Source organism: Dipodomys spectabilis, unplaced genomic scaffold (assembly GCF_019054845.1).
Source record: "Dipodomys spectabilis isolate Male_0828 unplaced genomic scaffold, ASM1905484v1 ptg000262l, whole genome shotgun sequence".
NCBI classification, from domain to species: Eukaryota; Metazoa; Chordata; class Mammalia; order Rodentia; family Heteromyidae; genus Dipodomys; species Dipodomys spectabilis.
This window is the reverse complement of record NW_024870939.1, coordinates 1,139,743-1,163,198: the sequence shown is the minus strand read 5'-3', so window position 1 is coordinate 1,163,198 and position 23,456 is coordinate 1,139,743.

The following is a 23,456-nucleotide window of genomic DNA, read 5'->3' as shown; positions in this document are numbered from 1 at the left end:
CGGGTCTCCCACAGTGAACTGGATGGAGATTGCCAACTAAGATTGGAACCAGAACATGAGTAGCCAGAGCACGCATGACTTTTCTAGGTGGGGCTTCTGAAGGTTTTTTGAAAGGCCCACAGAAAGCAGGAGGTCTCCAAGCTTGGTGGAGAGTAGGAGGGAGAAGGTGGTAGGCAGATCTGTTAGGAGGAGGCCACAGTGCTTCCTTCAACTTGCTCTAATATGGTCTCCCGATTCTAATCTAGCTCAGAGCCTACAATTCCTTTCTTCCTCCTCCTTGACTCCTATAGTGTCATGCCTGGTGGCATCCCTCTCAGAGGGTCATTGAGCCTAGGTCCCAAGCAGGAAAATAGAGTAGTAGGGATAAGAGGAAGGAACAATGTTTCCAGCTTCTGCACTTTTCCTGGAAAGGAGACACACATTTGTAGATTTGCTGCCTCTTGTCCATTACCTTCTCTATCCTTCTGGCTTGGCTGGGAGCCCTGAAACACCACAAAGGCTGAGCCCCCTAAGCGTGTGTGTGTGTGTGTGTGTGTGTGTGTGTGTGTGTGTGTGTGTGCCCTCAGACTTGTCTCTAACATTACAGCCAGAGTCATCTCCCATCCTTCAAATATCAGGCCTGGCCTTGCATTATAACTCATCGGTATTCACCCTCAGCTCTCATGATAAGAGTTCAGGTTCCCAAGCACAACCACGAATTCATTCCTGATTACTGATTAAGCCTTTCCTACCAGTCCCAAGGCATGTTCTGTGTTATTGTGCCTACTTGGCTCCACTAGTAATTTTTGGAGTGTTCTGTGTTTTCCCTGCCCTACTCTGTCTGCCTTCTCTACTAGGATAGTACCCAAGGAGCACCTGGTTACCGCCTTTGGTCCTAGCACCAAGGACAGCACCTGGTATAGAGCAGATGTCAATAAGTGAAGATGAGCTGATGTGTCTTTCAGACTCTGCCTGCCTTCTTGGCTTCCCCTCAGGCAGGTTCATGCCTCTTTGACTAAATTGTACTTCCCTAATTTTGCTCACATCATATTGAAATTCCCTGGCCATTTTTCTAAGTGATAAGATTTTATCTTTATGAATATGATTTTTCATCCCACTGTTTCTTTTCATCAAATGGCTCTATCCCATCCAGGCTAGCTGATGTGCTCTTGACAGCCCAGAGCTTCACTGAAAGACAGAAAGAGACTTTTCAGTATAGCTTCTGATAGAGAAAAGAGAAAGGAGAAGTGGAGCCTAGGCAGGAAGATGCCTATATACTATGAAGGGAGGAAACGTGAATCCAAAGGTGCAATGTAAATATGGAAAGACTTGGTTGCAAGTAGAATTTCTTACCAACACCAAGCAGTCATAATTCCCTGACCTCCACTTGAGTAGTTCTTGGGATATACTTCTGCTATCTGGGCATTGCCTGCTGTGGATGGAAGCCAAAATGCTGCCACTGACCACAGAAAGATCAGGGAAAAATTCTGTTTTGCATCTACACAGTTCCCATTCAACTCCTTGAGTGGACCTTTAACAGCACCACAAATGACCCAAGGATGAGAGATTGAAATGGAGAGAGGAACAAGAGACTGGGGAAAGAAAAGTCCCTCCACTCCATTTCATATTTGACAGAACATCCTGTTAAGGTATTCCTTCATGCAGGACACTAGCAAAGATTATACATCACTATTTTTCTCCTCTCTCTTCAAGCTAGGTCAAGAGTTCTAGGACTGAGCCAGCTGCATCGCAAACATTTAACATAGGCTCTGGCACTTTGTAGGTTCTTGTTAATCAATTAACTTTTTCCCTTTGCTGTTTATCCTTCACCTTTTATGTATCCAGCTGAACATGATCTTTAAGAGGCACAAGAACCAGCTTATAATGATGAAGACATAATTCATTCACTAAGATTAATGAAACAAAATGACCAATAAAACAGCAATGTGTCGTATATTATGGAGGCCAGACTATGACATTCTTAAATTGCCTACCTTCAGGCTTCTTGATAGAATGTAAGCTACATTTGCCTTAATTGTACTACATAACGAATCATCCCCAAAACTCAGTGTCATTTATTCTCAATCTTGCATCTGAGGATCGACTGGTCTTGGCTCTGAGTTTCAGATGGGTCTGTTCTATATGTCTCAAATACTGTGAGGAATAGAATCTACCCTGAGCACTCTCTTCCCAAAACAGTGGTAGAACCTGAAAAGGGTAAGCCCAACTGTGCAAATATGTTTCAAGTCCCTGTTTTCATAGGTTGAGCTTCTCTAATTCGAAGATTGAAAATTTGAAATATTCCAAAATCTAAACCTTTTGAGCATCAACAGGATGCCACAAGGGGGAAAATTCCACATCATAAAACTTTGCTTCATGCACCAAGTTATTTAAAATATTGTATAAATTACTTTTGGGTGATATGTATACAGTATAAATGAAGTACAATTAATTTTATGTTTAGATTTGTGTTTTAGCCCCAAGGTATATCATTAGATATGCAAATATTATAAAATAAAAAATCAATTTCAAAAAGTATGATAACAAAATCCAACCTATATCCCATTCTCTAGCATTTCATTAGCCAAAGTAAGTCATGTAGGTGAGCCCCTACAGTTCCAGGTTGGTAGGTATACTTCTAGTTGAATTGGTAAGTATACTCCACCATAAATTCATATAATAAGAGGCATTGGTAGAATGAAAATCTGGAGTCATAGTTAGAAAATGCCTGTGTTAAATGTTAAATCATGTGTTAGGCATCATTTTAGGTACTTTTTAACTCATTAAACATTTCATTGAGCCTTTACAATGATATGCAAAACAGGCTTTATTACATTTACTCTACAGATATAAAAAAATGATGTCTCAAAGATATTAAGTACTATACTTTTGTGAAAGAGTAGAGATACAACTCAATCCTAGTTTTTGTTTCCCAAAGCCCATCCTTGTCAATGAGATCCTGAGGCCTTACTTCTCATCCAAAGGTCTTTTGGGAAAGAAGATATGTCAGATTTGTTCAAACATATGCCAACACTGGCATTGGACAGAATGTCAGTGTGCTATCTTGTCTCTGTTTGTCTGGATTGCACGTAAATGCCAAGATATCAGCGGAAAGCAGGCAACAGAAATTTGGTGTGGCTGATGGAAGCAGGGAAAGGCTATTAAACATCTTCCAGAATTGCACAGAGGGCAGAAAGACAGATCCAGAAAACAGATGAAAAGCCAAAGCATCAACCACAACATGCTTCAATAGAGTCCTTAAGATCTGCCATTCCTGGGCACCTGAGCTGGCACTGATATTCCTTCACCTAGACACCAAAGGTTGCTGCTACTGTGGCCATCACTAGATTAATTCTGAGTTTGAAGTTCTGGCAGGGTATCTCCCATCCTGGCCAGACATTCATGTCCCAAGTGTATAGGAAGTATTGTCTTCAATATCTTTACTAGGGGTGGATAATGGGATCTATCTGAGCAGGAAAGAGACTCAGAGGCTAGAAAGTAGAACAATATTAATGAAAGTAGGGACCAGTGTTGTCCACAGGATTCATCACCACTGAGCAATGGCTGTTATGAATGGCCAACTCCTCTCCTTTACTACTTACACACACTGAGGCTGTGGGCAGCAGTGAGGTCATGTGGTACAGAGCAGGAAACTGATCACCCTAATTTGGGTCCTTGACTCTACCCATAGGCAGTTTTCTGATGGATTTTCTTCCCTCTGCAGGAAACTTCTGGAGAACAGAACAGGAAAAGTGATACTTCCCACCCCCTAAGGGATGTATCTTAGAGAAGTGGCTGGGAATGTCTTAGAGAAGGTTGGCTGAGCTGGGCCAGGGAAGAGGGTGAACTTGTTGGGATGGAAGATAAGGGCATTTTGCTGCAAATGGAGATGTGGTCAAAATGACTCCTCAGAATCTGATGGAACTGAAGGCAGAGTACATGGAAAGTACCAAATAATTGTTCATTTCTTCTCCCTTTCCTGATTCCCACACCCTCTTCTACTCCAGCGTCCTCAGGGCTGTCCCCACTGATCTCGCTGTGGTTACCACCAACCTTCAGACCTTTGTGTGCATGGAATGAAGGGTATGTGGTGAGCACGGTGCTCCGCAGAGCCCTACAGAGCTCCCTCTCCCTCCTTTAGCTTCAGCTGACCCTGGTTCCTCCATGCCTGGGCCAGACCCCTCTAGGGTGCTGAGGTCTAATTCATTCCTCTATGACTTTTTCTGGGAGCTTCCTGAGAGCTTGACTGTTCAGAGAACTAGAGGTGATTTAAAGACAATCCTCAGGACACAGGAAAAGGGTTTTTCCCTCTCTCCCTTCCTCACCACTTCTCCACTTCCATGAAGCCCTTGAGGGAGAAAGGGTCAGGGAGCTCCACCCTTGGCGTTGATTGGTTGACCTGAGCCTCCCGGCAGGAGCAGTTTACATCTCCAGAGTTTCCCAGGTCACGGTATGGACATTTGGCATTCTCCATCCCCACAGATCCAGGCCTTGGCTGCCCCAAGTCCTCTTCCTACCAGCTGCCTTGGGCCAGCCCCCACCACAGCCCCACTCCCTGCCTAGCACAGAAGCCCTGTCAGGGATCACTGCAAAGCACCACGTGGAGATCTAATCTGGGGCGGGGGCGCCGAGCTGAAGCAGGGTGGAAGGGGTCGACTAGAGGAGGAAATTAATGATTAAATAATGGGTTCCAAATGCACCGGCTCCAAGTGAAATCCCCAGCCACAAGCCGGCAGGCTGCAAGCTCTTGGTCTGGCTCCAGGAACCCTGAGGAGGCCCAAGTAGGCGGAGGGGATGGTGGTTGCTGCTCACCAGCCGCTTTCCCCAGGTCCAGTCAGAGTCCCAGCTCAATACTGGGGTCAGAAGGGTGCCTAGGAAACCCTGGTGATTCCCAGTGACAAGCAGGAACGCTGTTCTTGGAGCGTGGTTGCCAAGCAGGGATCTGCTTAGGGGTACCTGGGAGGAAGTCTTGGCTGGCAGCTGGGCCAGGGTTGCAGCCACTATTGGCCTTTATGCCTATTCCCCTCCTCCTGACACCCGTTTCATTCCATCACTTCATTATTCTAGCTGCCCTGAGCCTCAGCTCTCCTGGAGGAAGCCTTCAGAATCTATCTAGGGACAGAGGAAGGACCCTGTTCAAGGCCTGGCACCTTGCCAATACCTTCACCCCATCCTACCCTAAATCTTCTACTAGGATTATCTTCTTCGCTGGCAAGCTATGAAATCTCATTCTCTGTGTGGAAGATACTGTCTTCTATCTTGATCTTTGGCCTTATTTGGAATTTCTACTCACTGTGCCTCAATTTCCCCAGATCCCAAAGGACTGACATTCCTCTGTAGCATTCCCCTGGGAGTTAGAATTGCTCTCTATACATTGTTCTCTCTGCCCAATAAGGAAGGTGCTGAGCCAGCCTCCCTGGCTCTATATGGCTTCTACCAGAGAACTCTGTCTGGGCCCTCAATAAAGCTCTGTCGGTGGCGTGGGGGGCAGGCCTGGAAAAGGGTGGGAGGGGAGGGGCAAATGTCTTGGCCCCTCTGCACCTTTCCTCCTCCTGCTGCTGCTCCTCCTCCTCTGGAACCCAGCTTGGAGCCTGAAATTTTCCACACTGAGCCTTTGGCTTTAGACGCTGGAACTTTTGCAATTTCCTGACTTGAAAGCTGCTCCCCCCAACCCCTACACTCTCTACCACATCCCATACCTAGGTCTGTGGGGGTGGTCACAATCAGCAAGACCTCAGAGTCCACCCTATGGGGAGCACAAACCTGACCCTTCAACAGTGACACTGAAGAGTGCATTCGGGCTGGAAGTCCCCAGGCCAGTCTGCCACCAGCATCTATCTCATCCAAGCCCTGCTCCCCAGGAGAGGGACTGGCATAAAGGCCCCAGAGTGTGCAGATCAGGGGGCAAGAAGGAAATTGGTCTCCTGGTAAATTGGATTGCTTGATGGGAATAGAATTTCTGTGTGTAAGTCCAACCATGAAAAACAAATTTTACTGTGGAGTTTGGGGCCATTGGCCCCCTCCAAGCCCAGGGGAGGAATGTCTAGGCTGAGGAGGTGACACCCACGGCTCTGGAGCCTGGGACCAAGCCAGCACTTGAGAATCACTGGAAGCCTAGACACCCAACCCAAGTGCCAGCCATGCCTGCACTGTGGAACTGTCACAGGTGGCCCTGCCTGCTTCAGAATGCAGGCTGTGGCCAGGGAGCACTGCCAAGCAGACGGTCACTGGGGGGTCCTGTCACTTTTCCAGTTTTGGGCTCTCCTGGGCGTTTTCTGTATGTCTGGGAACTGCCAGCTTGGATCCAGCCAAGCCTGACATGGGTCTTGTGTCACACTGTGTCCAGCTCTGGGGCACCAATCTTGGGTCACTTTTATGAACTTCCATTCTCTAGTACTCTGGAAAGTCAGGCCAAATAAACATCAGGCCAAATAAGCCTGAGGCCATCCTCTCTTGGGTCCTCCACACTGCCACATCCAAGATCCACACACCATTCGGGATTGCGCGTGCAGAAGAATTTTAATAAAAACAAGCAATTCAGAAGGTCTGGCAGGCAGGCAGGCAGGCAGGCTGGTCATGTAGGCTCAGTGCTATTCCTGACCAGGGAGGCCAGGAGGCTCTCTGAGGGACAAGTACTCCCAAGACAAATACAAAGCAACAGGCTGACTTTGTCTTCTTCCTTTGATGATGGAATGTCCAGGCTGGGACCTGCCACACAGGATGAAGGGAGGGCCTCTGAGACAAGGGCTGTAATGTGAGTTCTGGCTTGACAGTAATAGGCATTTGAGGCTCTGGTCCTTTAGGAAGCTCCCTGAAGAGGGGTGTTTAGAGTAAGTGGTATAAGATTAATAAGGAGAACCTTTCAATTGCCTTGCCACCTGCCCAGCCTCAACAACATCCTTCATCCCTCAACCTACAGTTCTGCCAGCTGCCTGCTATTCTTGACATGAAAATCCATCGCAAAGGGGCCCCAAGCCATAGCACAGCTGAGGCACCAAACAAAACAAAACAAAACTCCAAAACAAAGCTAGGAGTTTTTAATCCCTGGTTCTGTGAAGATGAATTTTTTTTCCAAATGGAATTTAATTAAAGACAGAAAAAGACCGACATAAAGCAAGAAATCACACACATATGTGATAATCACCAAGGGCACCAGAGTCCTAGCCTGAAAGAGGAGAATCTGGGCACAGGGTCCTGGGGACTCCAGAAATGAGGCTTTCCTGGGGAAGGCTTGCCTGTGGCAGGTTCAGAAGGCCCTGGGGGCTCTTGGCCCTCTTCTGGAGTGAACGAGGCAGAGTAAGGCCCCTGTTAAGAGAGCTTAACTAATAGTAGCTTCTATGACCATCCAGAGTCAAGATCCTGCTCCTTAGGATACAGGACTTGCTAGTGCTAACCAAATCTCTAGTCATGATCTCTACCCATTCTTGAAAGATATCTATCCTATCTCTAAGGTGGAACTCTATCTCCCTCTCCCTCATTTTCTCTCTCTCCTTTTCTTTCTACCTTTTTCTCTCCCTCTCCCTGTAACAAGTCTAATTTTGCAGGATGTTGGTAATACTTGGGAGTCTGAAATCTGTTGTTTGGTTTGCTTACATGTTTTGGCAATACTGGGGGTTTGAACTTGGGGCCTCATGCTTGTTAGGCAGGTACTCTACCACAGAGCACAACTCTAGCCCAAGGCTGAGATATGAAGGATCTGGTTTGAGACTAGCCAGAACATACACATATGATTCCTTCTCAATAGATAGCTGGGCATGACACCATGTGCGCCTCTCAGCCCAGTTATATAGGAAGCTGAGTTGGGAAAGATCTTACTTTCAGCTGGACAAAAAAATAAAAGTTTGTGAGATTCCATCTCAACAGGAGAAGCTAAGCATAGTGGTGCATGCTTGTCATCTCAGTCCTGACTGGAAAGATGGGAGGTGCTCCTATAGTCTTGGACTTGAGAAAGAAGTGAGATCCTATTCAAAATAACCATTGCAAAATTGGGCTAAAGGCATGACTCAGAGGCAGAGCACCCAGCAAGTGTAAGATCCTGATCTCAAATCCCAGTATCAAAAAGAGAACAACAACAAAGGATCAGGTCTATTTTTGTGCTTTAAATTTTAACAAAATTTTCTTAATCCAAATTGGTCTAGTATGTGCTGATCAACAACCTACTTACTCTTTTATATAACCAGTGTCAACCACATCAAGGCTTTAGACACTGGCTTCCTTCTAAAATCTCCCCAAGTCTTCACTCCCCTTTCTGACTCAATCTTAGGCTATCCATTTTGACACTTCTTTCCAGAACCTTCACCTTATCACATATTGTGTTGCTCAGGTAGCCTCTGCCAGTTACAAGGACGCATATTTCCCACTGGCTGTGTGTTGCTGCCCTGAGAAGTCTGCCCCATCCAGCCTCTCTCTGGGCTTTTGCTTCTGGATACAGCTTCTCTCAGACAGCTCCAGGTTTACCAGGATACAAAGGGGGTGCTGAATGAATGAATGATGAGTGGTGGATTATTTAGATTACATAGACCAATTGCTTTTCCCAATTGCCCAACAGAGCTCCTTGTCCTATCTTGTCCATCTTCATAAATCTTTATTATACACTTTACTTTGATGTCCAATACTGGTTCTCTCCAGACCTTCCTTGTGTACTTTTCCTTGCATTTTCCCATCATTTAAAATCAAGTCTGGTACATCATACATGACCAATAAACATTTATGGAATTAGTGACTGTGAAGTGGGTTTTTGCCACAGACTTCTCTCTCTCTCCTTTGTCTACCTCTTGTGACTAGATAGATCCCTTATATCTAGGCTTAGGCTTTTCCTCCTTCTTTCCACATCATAATTAGTCAATATTTTCCTCTCAGTATTTCTTTTAAGACTGTAAGTTTGTAAAGCTCTGCTCTCTCTTAGGCTCTGGGCTTCTCCATGGCAGTGTCCTTTTACTTTTACCTTTGAGTCTCTGTTGTGGCATTGTGACTGGCACTTATCACATAACTCTTATGGGAATCAATGCAGAAGGATTGATGAGAGTCTGAATTAATCAGTGATCTTGTTTCCTCAGAGCTTTTGAATCTCATTGGCTATCTTTCACTTTTCTAATTAATTTCATCTTCTTGATCTAAGTTAAAAAAAGATTTAATTTCTACTGGTTGCTTTATAGACTTTTGGAAGATGATTCTTCTCTGTCTAGTTTCCTTCTCTCCTACTTTTATCAAAGGAGCATTATGGTCAGCTTGATATCTGTCAGTATTGGTGAGGTCATGCCACAATAACAAATAACCCTCAAACATCAGTGACTTTACATAATAGGGCTTGTGACTCCTTAATGTTGTTCCTGTATATGTATCAGAGGATGTTCCCACTGCTCCCAAAACAAGGACAGAGAGAGATGTAGCATTGAACACATGAAATTTCCCACTGGGTATGGTGTGTACTTCATTGGCCCAAATAGGTCACGTGCCACTCCTAATTTCTAGTAGGTAGGGAAGAACCATGAACCTAGAAGAGGCAAATCAAATATTAAGAGAATAAGTATGGTCTCTGTCACACTGAAATCAGATTCAAAATTGGGTTTACAGAACCTGGATCTTTCTGTAGCTGAGGAGAGATGAGACTAGAACTAGGAGAGTAATTCTACTGTGGGTCTGAAGCAGGACTTGGGTTATTCACGCACTCAAATCACCATACTAGTTACTGACAGGAGCCCTGAGTAGTCAGGGAAAATGTTGTCAAATGTCTTCTCAGACAGTAGAATCAGACTATATTGCTACTCCCATGGAAACTGGACTCTAATGGGAATAGACACTTGATAAGTGAATAGGTAAATAAACAATGTAATCTACAGAACATGGTAGAAGACAAAGTGGTATTGGAAAGACTTGATAGATCCAGGGCTCCTATGAGGAGGTGACATCACAGTACAGACCTCAAGGACAAGGGGCCTAAGTGAGGACAGGAAAAGAAAGACTGCTTTTATCAAGAAGGGTCTCCTTTTCCTCTGGCCCAGGGTTGGGGGGGGGGTGGGGTGAGACCTTTGGGGAAGTTCACAGGGTGTGAGAGAACACATCTATAGACAAAGACATCCCCTTCCTGAGGAGGATGTCCCCTTTGTTCCTGTCACAGGCTGGCCTCAGACAGACTAGATGATCAACCTCTCTTCATTGGCTGACTCTCAAGGTTATCATTTCTTAGTTACAAACCCAAACCTATGTTGCTACCACCAGTTTAAGTCAGTGGACAGAGTATCCAGTGACAAGTCTTTTTTTTTTTCTTCTGCTCTGCTCCCTGTCTGTTTCCCTCTAATGCTGCTTCTCTTCAGAGTATGAACAAACAGAATATGAGAGACCTCTATGCAGGTCTGTCTGTTTTCTGGGCAGCTGGGGTGATAACTGTCTGAGGACCCTGTCTCGGGGCCAGGTAGGGAGTCACTTAGCCTGATGTGGACTCCAGGTTGCCCTCTTGAGGCAGCCTAGCCTTGCTCCCATACTCAGTAATTTCTGCCATAGCCCAGTATGTTCTAGAGCCAGAACTATGGCAGTTCTGGCTGGAGTGAGCATGAGGAAGTTTGGGGCATGTATAGGTAGAAGTGCGTATTTACTGGTTGGAGTGTGCATTGGAACTACTCCAGCCTGCAGGTAAGTAGAGTTTTAGCCTGAGGCCCTGAAGTACTTTGTCATCTCAGAGAATTTCTGTCTCACAGGGTTCTAGCTGTATCCTGGGGGGCACAGAGAGGAAAGGACCAGAATGAGTCAGGGACATCTTAGAGGAAAAGACCAGGTCACTATCACAGCAGATTTCTGGGAAGTGCATGACCTGAGGGTCAGGGCAATAAGGAGTCTGTGTCCTGATGGCTTGGCTTTGCAAGGGCTGAGGGGACTTAGGCTTCCCAGAGGGGCACAGGGCCACTAAACAGGTGCCAATAGGCAGGTATCTGGTGCTGCCTGGTGCCTGGTTCCTGGTGCTGCTAACCTGAAGAATCCTTTGATGGTATATTTTAAGGTTCTAGTTTATATTTTGCTCTTTTAGAGAAAAAGTTTTTCTTTCTCTTCCTTTGTCTTTTAGCCTCATTTGCCTCCTCAGGGCCTTCAAGAACCTTTTCTTTACCACTAGCCTCAGTTAGCACATGCTCACATTTCCTAGGACTCTGCTCCCCTCTCCTCTCCTACCCACCACCCTTTTTTGGGTGTTCTTTGGCTTACATGGCTTCAGCCGTGCCTACATCCATGCATAAACACACACATGTACAGCTGGGTGAGTGTCTGGCACCCTCTGCATGACAGAGAAGACACTCTAGTTGCAGGTTTCATTGCTTCTCTGTAGCTTCCAAAGCTTTTTTTCAATCAAGCCTCTCTCATCCCCCATGGTGGGCAGGGGTTCTATCAGGGTTGGGGAAGACGTGTACCCCTGCCTGCTCCTCCAGACTGACAGTCTCCTGAAGCAACTGAACAGAAGGAGGAGCAACACGAGAAAACAAAGCTGAGGGAGAGTATGGGAGAGACACAGGCTGTATGAATCCTGGCTAAGGTGTCCCAGAAGCAAGCCCAAGACAGGATTTGAGTGAAGGTGTTTATGGGAAAGGTGATTTTAGGAATCACCAGTCCTGGCATGAGGACAAGAGAGAGGCAATCAACGAATACCTTAAAAACACAGCTACCTCTGTGGGCAGCTGGAGATTTATTCCACTGGATTATCTGGAAAATAACATAAGATATTTAGTAATTTCATTCGTAAGTAAGGGACCTGGGAATGTTTGGGCTGAAACTTATTCCAGAGATGTTAACATCTTACTATTCTGGCCTGCTGCATGGAAGACTAAACTTTCAATGACCAGAGAAACCTGTCAGGAAAATAAACATGGGAGTTGTTGGTTGGAAGTTGATACAGAATGATATGGAAAAAGCATAGAATGTGGGCATTGATAGCATCTGCTATGACAGGACAAGGGGGTGTTTAAAAGCAACAGAAGTATACCAACATCAAATACAGTGAAAACAGAGGTTATATCGTGGGGGAGGGACCTACAAAGCAACAAAGAAATCATCTTATAAATGTGTTAGAAACAATCACATGAAAGAAAAAACATTTGTGGAGGGGAAGGGAAAAAACAAATTGTTTAAATAGGGATACAGGTGGACCCATTGCAACAATGAGATGTACAAGACGTTATGTCGAAAAACGAACTTTACAACTTAGGTGGAGGGGGGAGGAAGGTGGAAGTGGGGGAGCAGATGGGAAGGGCTAGGAAGGGGAAACAAAGGAGGAAATGGAAAGACTTGGAAAAAATTATATTAAGTGAAGTAAGCCAGGCCCAAAGAAACATAGGTCCCATGGTTTCTCTTATTTGCAATAACTAGTATATGTCTGAGACAAGCAGAAAAGGTCAGAGAAGTTGATGTTAGGTGAAATGAACCCCAAGATAAGTATTCAAAAGGTTTTTCTTTAGTGCGATTGTTTCTGACATATTTTTATAAGATTATTTTTTGTTGCTTTGTATGTCTCTCCCCCACGGTATAACCCCCACTTTTACTGTATTTGATGCTGGTATAATTTGTGGAGGGGAAGGGAAAAAGCAAATCATTTAAATAGGGATACAGGTGGAACCACTGCAACAATGTACAAATCGTTATGTTGAAAAATGAACTTTACAACTTTGGCGGGGGGGTGGGGGGGGTGGAGGGGGGAGGCGGGGGCGGGAGTCAAAGGGGAGATGGGAAGGGATACGAAGGGGAAACAAAGGAGGAGGCAACAATGCTTGATAAGAAATGTACTCATTATCTTGCCCATGTAATTGTAACCCCTCTGTACGGTATTTTCACACACACACACACACACACACACACACACACACACACACACACACACAAAGAAACAGAGGTCAGGAATGGCCTCGATGTCTGGTTAAGGTTTTGAAAACCAGAAGTAAGAGTAGAGGGCACAACAAATCAAAGAAAGGTTGGACAAATGGGATTGCATGCAACTGTAGAATTTCTGCATGGCAAAGGACATAGCTAGCAAGATTAATAGAAAGCCCACGGATTGGGAGAAGATCTTCACTAGTCATACAAAGGACAAGGGTCTCATATCTAAAATATGCCTGGTACTCAAAAAATTAAGTCCCCCAACAACAAATCCTCAAAGAAACAACTGCCCAATACATAAATGCGCTAAAGACTTAAAGAGAAACTTCTCTGAAGAGGAAAGAAGGATGGCCAATAGACACATGAAGAAATGCTCAACCTCCCTAGCCATAAAAGAAATGCAAATCAAAACAACATTAAGATACCACCTCACCCCAGTTAGAATGGCAAAAATCAAGAACTCTAATAACAACAGATGCTGGAGTGGATGTGGACAGAAGGGAACCTTACTGCATTGTTGGTGGGAGTGGAAACTTGTTCAACTACTTTGGAAAGTAGTATGGAGGTTCCTCAAAAGACTCCACATAGAACTCCCCTATGACCCAGCAATCCCACTTTTGGGCATTTACCCAAATGTTTACAAACAAGACCACACTAAAGCTACCAGCACAACTATGTTTATTGCAGCATTATTTACTATAGCTAAGATATGAAACCAACCCAGATGCCCCTTAGTAGATGAATGGATCAAGAAAATGTGTTATATATACACAATGGAATTCTATGCCTCCATCAGAAAGAATGACATTGCCCCATTTGTTAGGAAATGGAAAGGCTTGGAAAAAATTATATTAAATGAAGTAAGCTAAGCCCAAAGAAACATAGGTCCCATGGTTTCCCTTATTTGCAATATCTAGTATATGTCTGAGTCAAGTAGAAAAAGGTCAGATAAGGTGATGTTAGGGAAATGAACCCTAAGATATGTATTCAAATGTTTTTTTTCTTTCATGCGATTGTTTCTAACACATTTATAAGATTATTTATTTGTTGCTTTGTATGTCCCTCCCCCACAGTATAACCCCTGCTTTCATTGTATTTGATGTCGGTATAATTTGTGGAAGGGGTAGGGGAAAAACAAGTTGTTTAAATAAGGATACAGGTGGACCTGTTGCAACAATGAGAAGTACAAGTCGAAAACAAACTTTACAATTTTGGGGGGGGCGTGGGGAGGATGGGAAGGGATGGGAAGGGGAAACAAAGGAGGAGGCAACAATGCTTGATAAGAAAAGTACTCATTATCTTGCCCATGTAATTGTAACCCCTCTGTACAGTATTTTCACAATAAAAAATATATAAAAATTTAGAAAAGGAAAACAAAAAATAAAAAAGAGAGACTTCTCTGAAGAGGAAATAAGAATGGCCAATAGACACATGAAGAAATGCTCAACCTCTCTAGCCATAAAAGAAATGTAAATTGAAACAACATTGAGATTCCACCTCACTCCAGTTAGAATGGCTATAATCAAGAAATCTAATAACAACAGATGCTGGATGGGATGTGGACAGAAGGGCATCTTGCTGATGGGAGTGTAAACTTGTTCAACCACTTTGGAAAGCAGTATGGAGGTTCCTCAAAAGACTCCACATTGAGCTCCTCTATGACCCAGCAATCCCACTTTTGGGCATTTACCCAAATGATCACAAACAGGACCATACTAAAGCTACCAGCACAACTATGTTTCTTGCAGCATTATTTACCATAGCTAAGATATGGAACCAACCCAGATGCCCCTCAGTAGATGAATGGATCAAGAGAATAGAATTCTATGCTTCCATCAGAAATAATGACACCTCCACATTTGTTAGGAAATGGAAAGTCTTGGAAAAAAGATCTTTGCATAAATGGGAAATGATGATAGGGTTTTGTCTGTGATGACCTAAGAGGGGAGCTTTAGGAGGAAAATGATGAGCATACATGTGATTACACTCAATTTGATGTCTCTGTGAATAATTATCCAGGCAGAGAAGTCGGGTGAGTAATTGCACATAGAAGTCTGAAGTTGAGATGAGATGATGCCCAAGATGGAAAAAGAAATTCAGAAGCAATCTGTTTAAGAGGGGGGATATCAAACCCAGAGGGTTGATGAGAAAATACCCTCTGCCTCAGAAGAAAATTGAATAAAAAAACAGAGAAGAGTCAAAGAAAAGATTAGAGAAGTAGAAAAGTACTTACATTTCAATTATAGAAAAGAGAAGCAGATGCTAGTGGCTTGCACCTGTAATCCTAGCTACTCAGGAGGCTGAGATCTGAGGATCTCAGTTCAAAGCCAGCCCAAGCTGGAAAGTCCAGGAGACTCTTTTCTCTAATTAACCACCAGAAAACTGGAAATGGCACTGTGGCTCAAAGTTGTAGAGCGCTAGCTTTGAGCAAAAGAGCTCAGAAATAGCCTAGGCCCTCAGTTCAAGCCCCATATATATAGAGAGAGAGAGAAAGAGAGAGAGAGAGAGTGCAAAAGAGCACAGAAGGAAGTCTCTAACAAGGGGTAAAAAGAAAAAAAATCCTGCCAAAGCCAAGGTGATGAAGGTCATAGTGACATACTAGGAGGCCCCTCTTACACTCAAAGCAACAGTGATCATGGGGTGCGTTAAAGAGCCATCATGACTAGCCAATTTTCTACTCCAATTAAATTAGGAATTAGAGCTCTAGCACAGGGGATCGCAGATGATAGATGGACAGTATTTTTTTTTTAGTATGGAAAGAGGCAGGATTTTAAATAAACAAAGAAACAAATAAGAAAACCTGGGATGTGACATTTATCTAATTTAGGATCAAGACCTGTCTCTGTTACTAACTTTATGACATAGTCAATATTACTTATTTGTCTCAGACTTTGTTTTCCCATCTATAAAAATGAGGAAAACTAATACCTCCTCTAGTGTTGTTCTGAGAAGGAAATAGAATGATACTGATGCAGTATTCATGAGAGTGCTTAATTTATCTTGAAAAGACACCTAGTTGTCTGTTCCATTCTATAAAAAGCTTTGGTTGAGTTTCCATCACAGAGTAAAGTTATGCATTTGTTGTGTGTGTGTGTGTGTGTGTGTGTGTGTGTGTGTGTGTGTGTGTCTGTGTGTTCCATTCATGGCTAGTGCTTTACCACTTCAGCTACAACACCACTTCTGGTTTTCTGGTGCTTAATTGGAGATAAGAGTCTCACGGACATTCCTACCTGGGCTGGCTTTGAACTGCAATCCTCAGATCTCAGCCTCCTAAGTAGCTAGGATTACAGACGTGAGCCACTGGCACCTGGCAGAAAAATTATGTTTTAAGTGGTGTCATGGTACAAGGGTTTATCAAATTCAGATGTCAGGAAGCTTGAATTTTAATGCCTATGACATCGGAGACCCGACATGGACTTATAAATGTTAAGGAGCTGGACTTCAGGGTTTGGATATATACTTCAGTGCGATGATGGAATTGAATAGTACTTACCTTCTATTTCCTATGTCTGCCTGTGACCTAGAGATAGAAGACAAACCTGCTGAGAACTGTGACCTATTCATCACTCACGTGCGCTTGGCTTCATGTTTGCACTCCTATCAAGATCTTCATGAAAAATAGTCTTATTTTAATGATATTCCAAGACACATAGGAAAAGCAAACACAGCAACTGAAGAAAAATACTCATGCTGATAGTCCTACAAATCTATCATTTTCTGAAGATGAAATTCAGGAGGAAAAAAATTCTGTCAACAACAAGTGTTAGTGAGCAAACCAAACAGTTGGAATGTGGGCCTAAGAATTCAGATAATAGAGAACTATCAGATACTGCAAAGTAAATAGTTTAATTATTAAAGACAAAATAAGAAAAGAACAAAAATATTCCCCAAAGATACCAGACAAATTGGAAAACAAAGCAAACAGAACTTCTAGAAATTAAAAAAAATACAATTGCCACATTTTAAAACTCAGTAAGCATGTTAAACAGCTAAAGAGAAAGTTAGTAAAGTGGAAGATCATTTTTAGTGAGGGCCTATATGTACGGTACTCTGGCTGTTTTATGGAAATAACATTATTTTATCCTCTCTCTTGAATTATACTTTAAATAAATGAAGAATCACATCGACAATTACTTTCTCAGTACTCTGAACACAGCTCAGTCATTATAAGACCTCCAAATTGCAGGAGAAAAAGAAAAGTAAAAATAGAAGGTTAGAAAACATGGCAGGCAGCCCAACAAGGTGATGTGCCTGTAGTTCAAGCTACTTGAGAGGCTAAGATGAGAGGACTGTTAGAGCCCAGGAGTTTTAGATTAGCCCAGGAAACAAATTAAGTTCCAGTTTCAATGATTAATTTACATGTCAAACCATTACCATGGACTGGGTATGTGACTCAGTGGCAGAGCATTTCCTAAGCATACAGAAGGTCCTCGGTTTAAATTCAGCAGTAAAAAAAAAAAAACATCAAACCATCAATAACACAAAATAAGTGTGGTGGGTAAAATGAGAACGTATATGTTATTAGTAGAGGTTTCTGAATGGAAGACTATGGAGGACAGAAAGAGAGAGAGAGAGAGAGAGAGAGAATATATTTGGAGCAATAATGCCTAAGAACTTTCCTTGTGATTGATGAAAGAAAAGATTCCTCATATTCAAAAGGTAAAAATCTCAATCAAATAAATTAGTACCAGATATTTCATAATGTAATTGCAGAACTCAAAAAACTGAGACAATATTAAAAATAGCCAGAGGAAATGCATTTAATCACAGAGTAACAGGAGAGCATTTAAACGGATGGCAAAGTTTTCACCAGCAACTGTTGAGGTCTCATGTTGACTGACTCAGAGTACTGAGAAACTAATTGTAAATGGGAGTCTTCATCCATCTAAAGTGTAATACAAAAGAGAAGACAAAATAATGATATTTCCACAAAACTGCCCGAGTATTCCACTTATAGGCCCTCACTAAAAATTCACCTGAAGGATGCTTTTCAGAAAGAAAGTGATTGAACCCAGAGGTTAATAGTAGGATGTGAGAAGCTATAGTTAGAAAATTAGATGGTCACATGTAGATAAATATAAACAAGTACTGACTCTGTGAATTAAGAATTAGTATGAGGTTTAACTGAGGTATTACATAGATGTGGATAAAATACTGGACAATTACATGCTAGAGTTACTTTGGCTGAGACTAATGACTGGGTGCTAATCAGATGACATGCTTCAAATGGTAACAAGAATAATTAATACATTAAAACGTAGAATCGAGAGCTAACAATGCTTTGACAGGTTTATGTAGGCTGAAAAATGCTCACTCTCTAACCCCACAAAGAAGTGTCTAGGTCCTAATTTATATTTGTTGATTTATGTGGGTGAATAAACCTTGCAGGTATGATTACATTAAGAAACTTGAGAAATTATCTTTCTAAGCCAGTCAGATGTAATCACAAGAATCCTTTGAAGAGCTGGAGAAGTAGATGAGATGAGTCAGAGAGGTTTGAAGATGCCACACCACTCTAGCTTTAAGTATGAAGGAAGGGGCCAGTTATCAACAGTAGGTGCAAACAGCCTCTAGAACGAGGAAAACTGATAACTTCTTAGAGCCTCCAGAGGAATACAGGCCTACCCATAGCTTGCCTAGCAAAACTCATTTCAGACTTTTATTTCTACAGCTATAAGATAACCAGTCTACTGAGCTTGTGATCATTTATCATAGCAATTACAGGAAACTTGTATGATTGCTGAAATTATAAGGAGAGTCTAATAAGTTAAGGTATTTAAAAACATAGGCTTGACACAAAATCTTGTATTAGGTTCAAGAAAACAACCAAATCCAGACTTTCAAGATATAGGAAATGAATGTGTAAAGGGCCTAAGAATTTTAATTGGCTATCAGCTTAGTAGAAAACAATTAAACCAAGACACATACAAAGAAATGCATGTGCATTCTTTTTGGAGAAATGTGCAAGTAATTGTTGAGAAAGGTCTCTTGGCACACACCATGTTTGATGTATGGTCTTCACGTTGTGGGTTCAACCCTTAAAACAGGATGTTGACAAATAGAAGGGGCATCCAAGTGGAAAGGGATCTGAAAACCATGTTTGAAAGAGAAGAGAATGGGTAAGAAAATTTCCATTAGAAGAAACCCAACTAAGAAGATAATGGTATTTTCTTAAAGGATGTAACTTATTCTATCTGGCTCTTAAGGGTAGAATGCAAACAAAGGAGATCAGTTTCAACACCAAAAGAAGAAATCATTACCCTGTCCTTCAAGTGGTCCTGAGATGATTTCTTTGGGATTCCTATTCCCAGATCTATTTGAATATAGACTGGAGGTATATTTCCAGATCCCCTTTGGCCCTCAGTGACTGTATCCTTTCAATAAGAAGAAAGAATGGAATCTTGGAAATAAGAGAGATGATTCTACTTTCTTGTGCATACAACTCACCTCATTCTAAGCCACAACTGTGTAGAGACACTTGGATGAATTTAAGTTGGAAACCCAAAGTCCTGCTGTTAAAAGAGCTTGAGTCCTTTTAAGTCATTCACCCTTCTCTCTCACCTCAAGACTGACCATTCCTTCATAGAATGACAAGACAAATCTTGTTATACAAAAACAATGTCTTATAAAGTAGGACATGTACTGTCTGTACCTTGTGCTGGTCCTCAGGGGGTAAAAATGAGCTTCCGGATTAACTGCAATGTTCCTTCTGTGAGAGTAAGGAAGCCCTTCCCCCACTCTTTCTTCTCTGGGTTATGCTACATCAATTCCCTCAGCACCTCAGTCCTTTTGGGGAGACCTCAGGGAACTCCGTTCTCAAAGGGACACTTGACTTGACCCTAAGAATGGCTTGGGCCTCTGCCTTCTTTTTGCTACAAGTCACATCTGCATGGAGAATGCTTAGAGGAGAGTCATGGGATGATAAGTGAGCAGACAGATGAAGTTGGATGGGGACCTCTTTCAAGTCCAATGAACAGAAAGGTCTTGGGTGTAGAAGGGTTCTGGGCAGAGGTTAAGGGGCTAGGATGATGTGGAGCCAAGACTGTCTCTTTCCTGGAATGGACTTAGTGCCATGGATTGGTGGTATCTTCAGACTTATACATGACATGGCAACCCTGCCCCCCCCCCCCCGCACTGCTGCCAACTTTAAGGGAATTTCCATCTGCCTTTTGGCCTTTAGTTCACCTTCCACCCCTACCCAGTCCCTAGAATGAGTGGGAAGGGAACTGTGGAAATTCCCTTTTCAGGAACATGAGAGTATCAGAGAAGCAAAACAGAGGGAATACTGACAACTGTAAAGGCTCCCTCACCTCCCCCGCCAACCCCCACCCTCCTGGCCATTTTCATCCTCAGCCAGGGCATCCTCCAAGAGGAAGATGGACTCACCAGACCCATCTGCAGGTGCTGAATTTTCCCAAGGCCTCCAGCCTACCCTCCTCCAGTCTCCCTGCCAGCCCATCCCACTGGGGAATCAGAAGGCCCCAGCCGACAGCTGGGTTGTGCAATCAGCAGCCCAGATGTGGCTGGGATTCTGGCTTGCAGCAGCTGTCTCTGTCATCACACAGGGTCTATGGCCTTCATTTCACCCTTGAGCTGTACTCTAGCAACATTCCTGTCCCCATCCCAGACAGGCCCCACCCCAGCCACCATCCTTCTCCAGCAGCTCTGGAGAATGCTTGGCAGCTAAAGATCACAGGCCCAGCTCAGCCATACTAGGTTACGCCTCCAGTGGGGCCTCAGTAAACAGACACTAAAGCTTGAGCCCCAGAATCATGACTACATTTTCTCTTCATTCCTGACATCCTTGATTTTAATAATGCATTTATTGCTCCCCACAGGAACTGGACAAAAGATACAATCTCTTTTACTGCCCTTGGGTTTTCTAATCAGGGCAAGGTCACTTTCCATTCTTCAGCTACCATGACCACTGGTTTTATGAAATCTTGAAAGTAGTCCATCATCAGACAATATTATTGATTCTTTGGCCCCAGAACTGGCAGTTGGTCAGACTTACAGTAATCTTAGACTATTCTTTTCTTCATGTAGGATTGTCTGGCTCAGCAGAAACACTGTCATTGTCTGCTAAATGGAAAAATTGAAATGAAGATGCACAGAAATGAAGAGAGTTACCCAAGATCACACTGCAAACCAAAGGCAGAGATAAGGTCAAAGACCAGACATGGACTTTAACAATCATCTTTTTTTTTTCTCATACCCTATTCTCTACCTTTATAATGGTGATGGGAACAATGGTGGAATAGTAATGGTATTTACAGTGAGAATTACTACCAATGGTGGTGGTGATGATGGCAATGGTGGGGACAATGTTAGTTGCAATGGTGTTGGTGGTGGCATAGTGGTGGTAGTGATGATAATGTTAGTAGTGACAGTGGCAATGACTGTGGTAGTGATGGTAGCATTAGTGGTAATGGAATGATGTGGTGATGAAACTGATGACTTGCTAATAAATACAAATTCCCTTCTCCAAATGAATTCTCTTTGGGAAAACAGAGTTCATGCCAATCATTTTGGCGCTGTCTTTTCAACCGTGGAATGATCTGGAGTATGCCTCCTTCCTGAAATTTTCAGAGAGCAGCACAAATACACCACTCAGAACTCTTATTGTGATTAGTGAATGGACAGCTAGGTGCTACTGTTGCCCTTCAGGGCCCCTCATAACCTTTGTGCCTAAGTCTTGCTTCCCAGGGGCTACTCCAGCCAATAAGCCCACACAGCAGGAGAACTAATGTTGACTATTCATAGAAATGGTGAATTCTTCAGCCATGTGACTTTGGCTTAGGGACCCCTCATTATTTATTTCTGACGCTGCCTTCCCACACTCCTCATTGTTATAAACTTGAAAGGTAGGAAAAGAGAGAAGGTAGGTAAACCACAGGACAAATCCTTGAGACAAGAATAATTCTAGTATGTCCTGGGATTTGAGCATCCCAAAATAGCTGGAGGGGAGGAAAGAACTAGGGAAATAAGAGAAGTATAAGCTGGACAGGGAAGATATATAGGTAAGGACTTTGAATCCAGAAACAGGACTTGAGATTTGATGAGACAAGAAAAGAGGTGACAATTAAGGATTCTATGCCTCCATCAAAAAGAATGACATTGCCCCATTTGTTAGGAAATGGAAAGACTTGGAAAAAATTATATTAAGTGAAGTAAGCCAGGCCCAAAGAAACATACCATGGTTTCCCTTATTTGCAATAACTAGTATATGTCTGAGTCAAGCAGAAAAGGTCAGATAAGGTGATGTTAGGAAAATGAACCCTAAGATATGTATTCAAATGTTTTTTTCTTTCATGCGATTGTTTCTAACACAATTATAAGATGATTTCTTTGTTGCTTTGTATGTCCCTCCCCCACAGTATAACCCCTGCTTTCACTGTATTTGATGTCGGTATAATTTGTGGAGGGGAAGGGAAAAAACAAATCGTTTAAATAGGAATACAGGTGGACCCATTGCAACAATGGGATGTACAAGTCGTTATGTCAAAAGTGAACTTTACAACTCTGGTGGGGGGGGAGGGTGGAGAGGATTGGGGGAGGAGGATGGGAAGGGATGGGAAGGAGAAACAAAGGAGGAGGCTACAATGCTTGATAAGAAATGTACTCATTATCTTGCCCATGTAATTGTAACCCCTCTGTACAGTATTTTCACAATAAAAAAAACAATTCTAACAAATAAATGGTATTTCTCAAAAAAAAAGAAAAGAGGTGACAATTAAGAATTCTATGCCTCCATCAGAAAGAATGATATTGCCCCATTTGTTAGGAAATGGAAAGACTTGGAAAAAATTATATTAAGTAAAGTAAGCCAGACCCAAAGAAACATAGGCCCATGGTTTCTCTTATTTGCAATAACTCGTAAATGTCTGAGACAAGCAGAAAAAGTTAGATAAGTTGATGTTAGGTGAAATGAACCCCAAGGTAAGGACTCAAATGTTTTTTTCTTTCTTGCGATCGTTTCTAATATATTTATAGGATTATTTCTTTGTTGCTTTGTATGTCCCTCCCTCGCAGTACAATCCCTGTTTTCACTGTATTTGATGTTGGTATAATTTGTGGAGGGGAAGGAAAAAAACAAATAGTTTAAATAGGGATACAGGGGGACCCATTGCAACAATGAGATGTACAAGTCATTATGTGGAAAAACAAACCCTACGATTTTGGCGCGGGGAGAGGGGGAGGAAAGACCATGGGGTGGGGAGATGGGAGGGCAGGGATGGGAAGGGGAAACAGAGGAGGCAACAATGCTTGATAAGAAATGTACTCATTATCTTGCCCATGTAATTGTAACCCCTCTGTACGGTATTTTCACAATATTAAAAAAAAAAAAAGAAGACTCTTTAAGAGGTGGGATGTGGCATTATAGAGAGGAAATTTTTTTAAAAAAAGATCAAGGGAAGAGACCATCTAGAAACTGCTGGGGTCAGCCAGCCAAGCAACAATGAGAACTGGCATTGCATGGTACATGTATCAAAAAATGCTAATATGTGTTAAGAAGAAATGAACCCATCTTGTCTCATTGGATTTCAGAGTTAAACAGCCAGTATAGTCTAGAGAGGAGACTTGGGGCTTTTGAGAAAAATAGGATGGCTGAAAGATGTTCCACT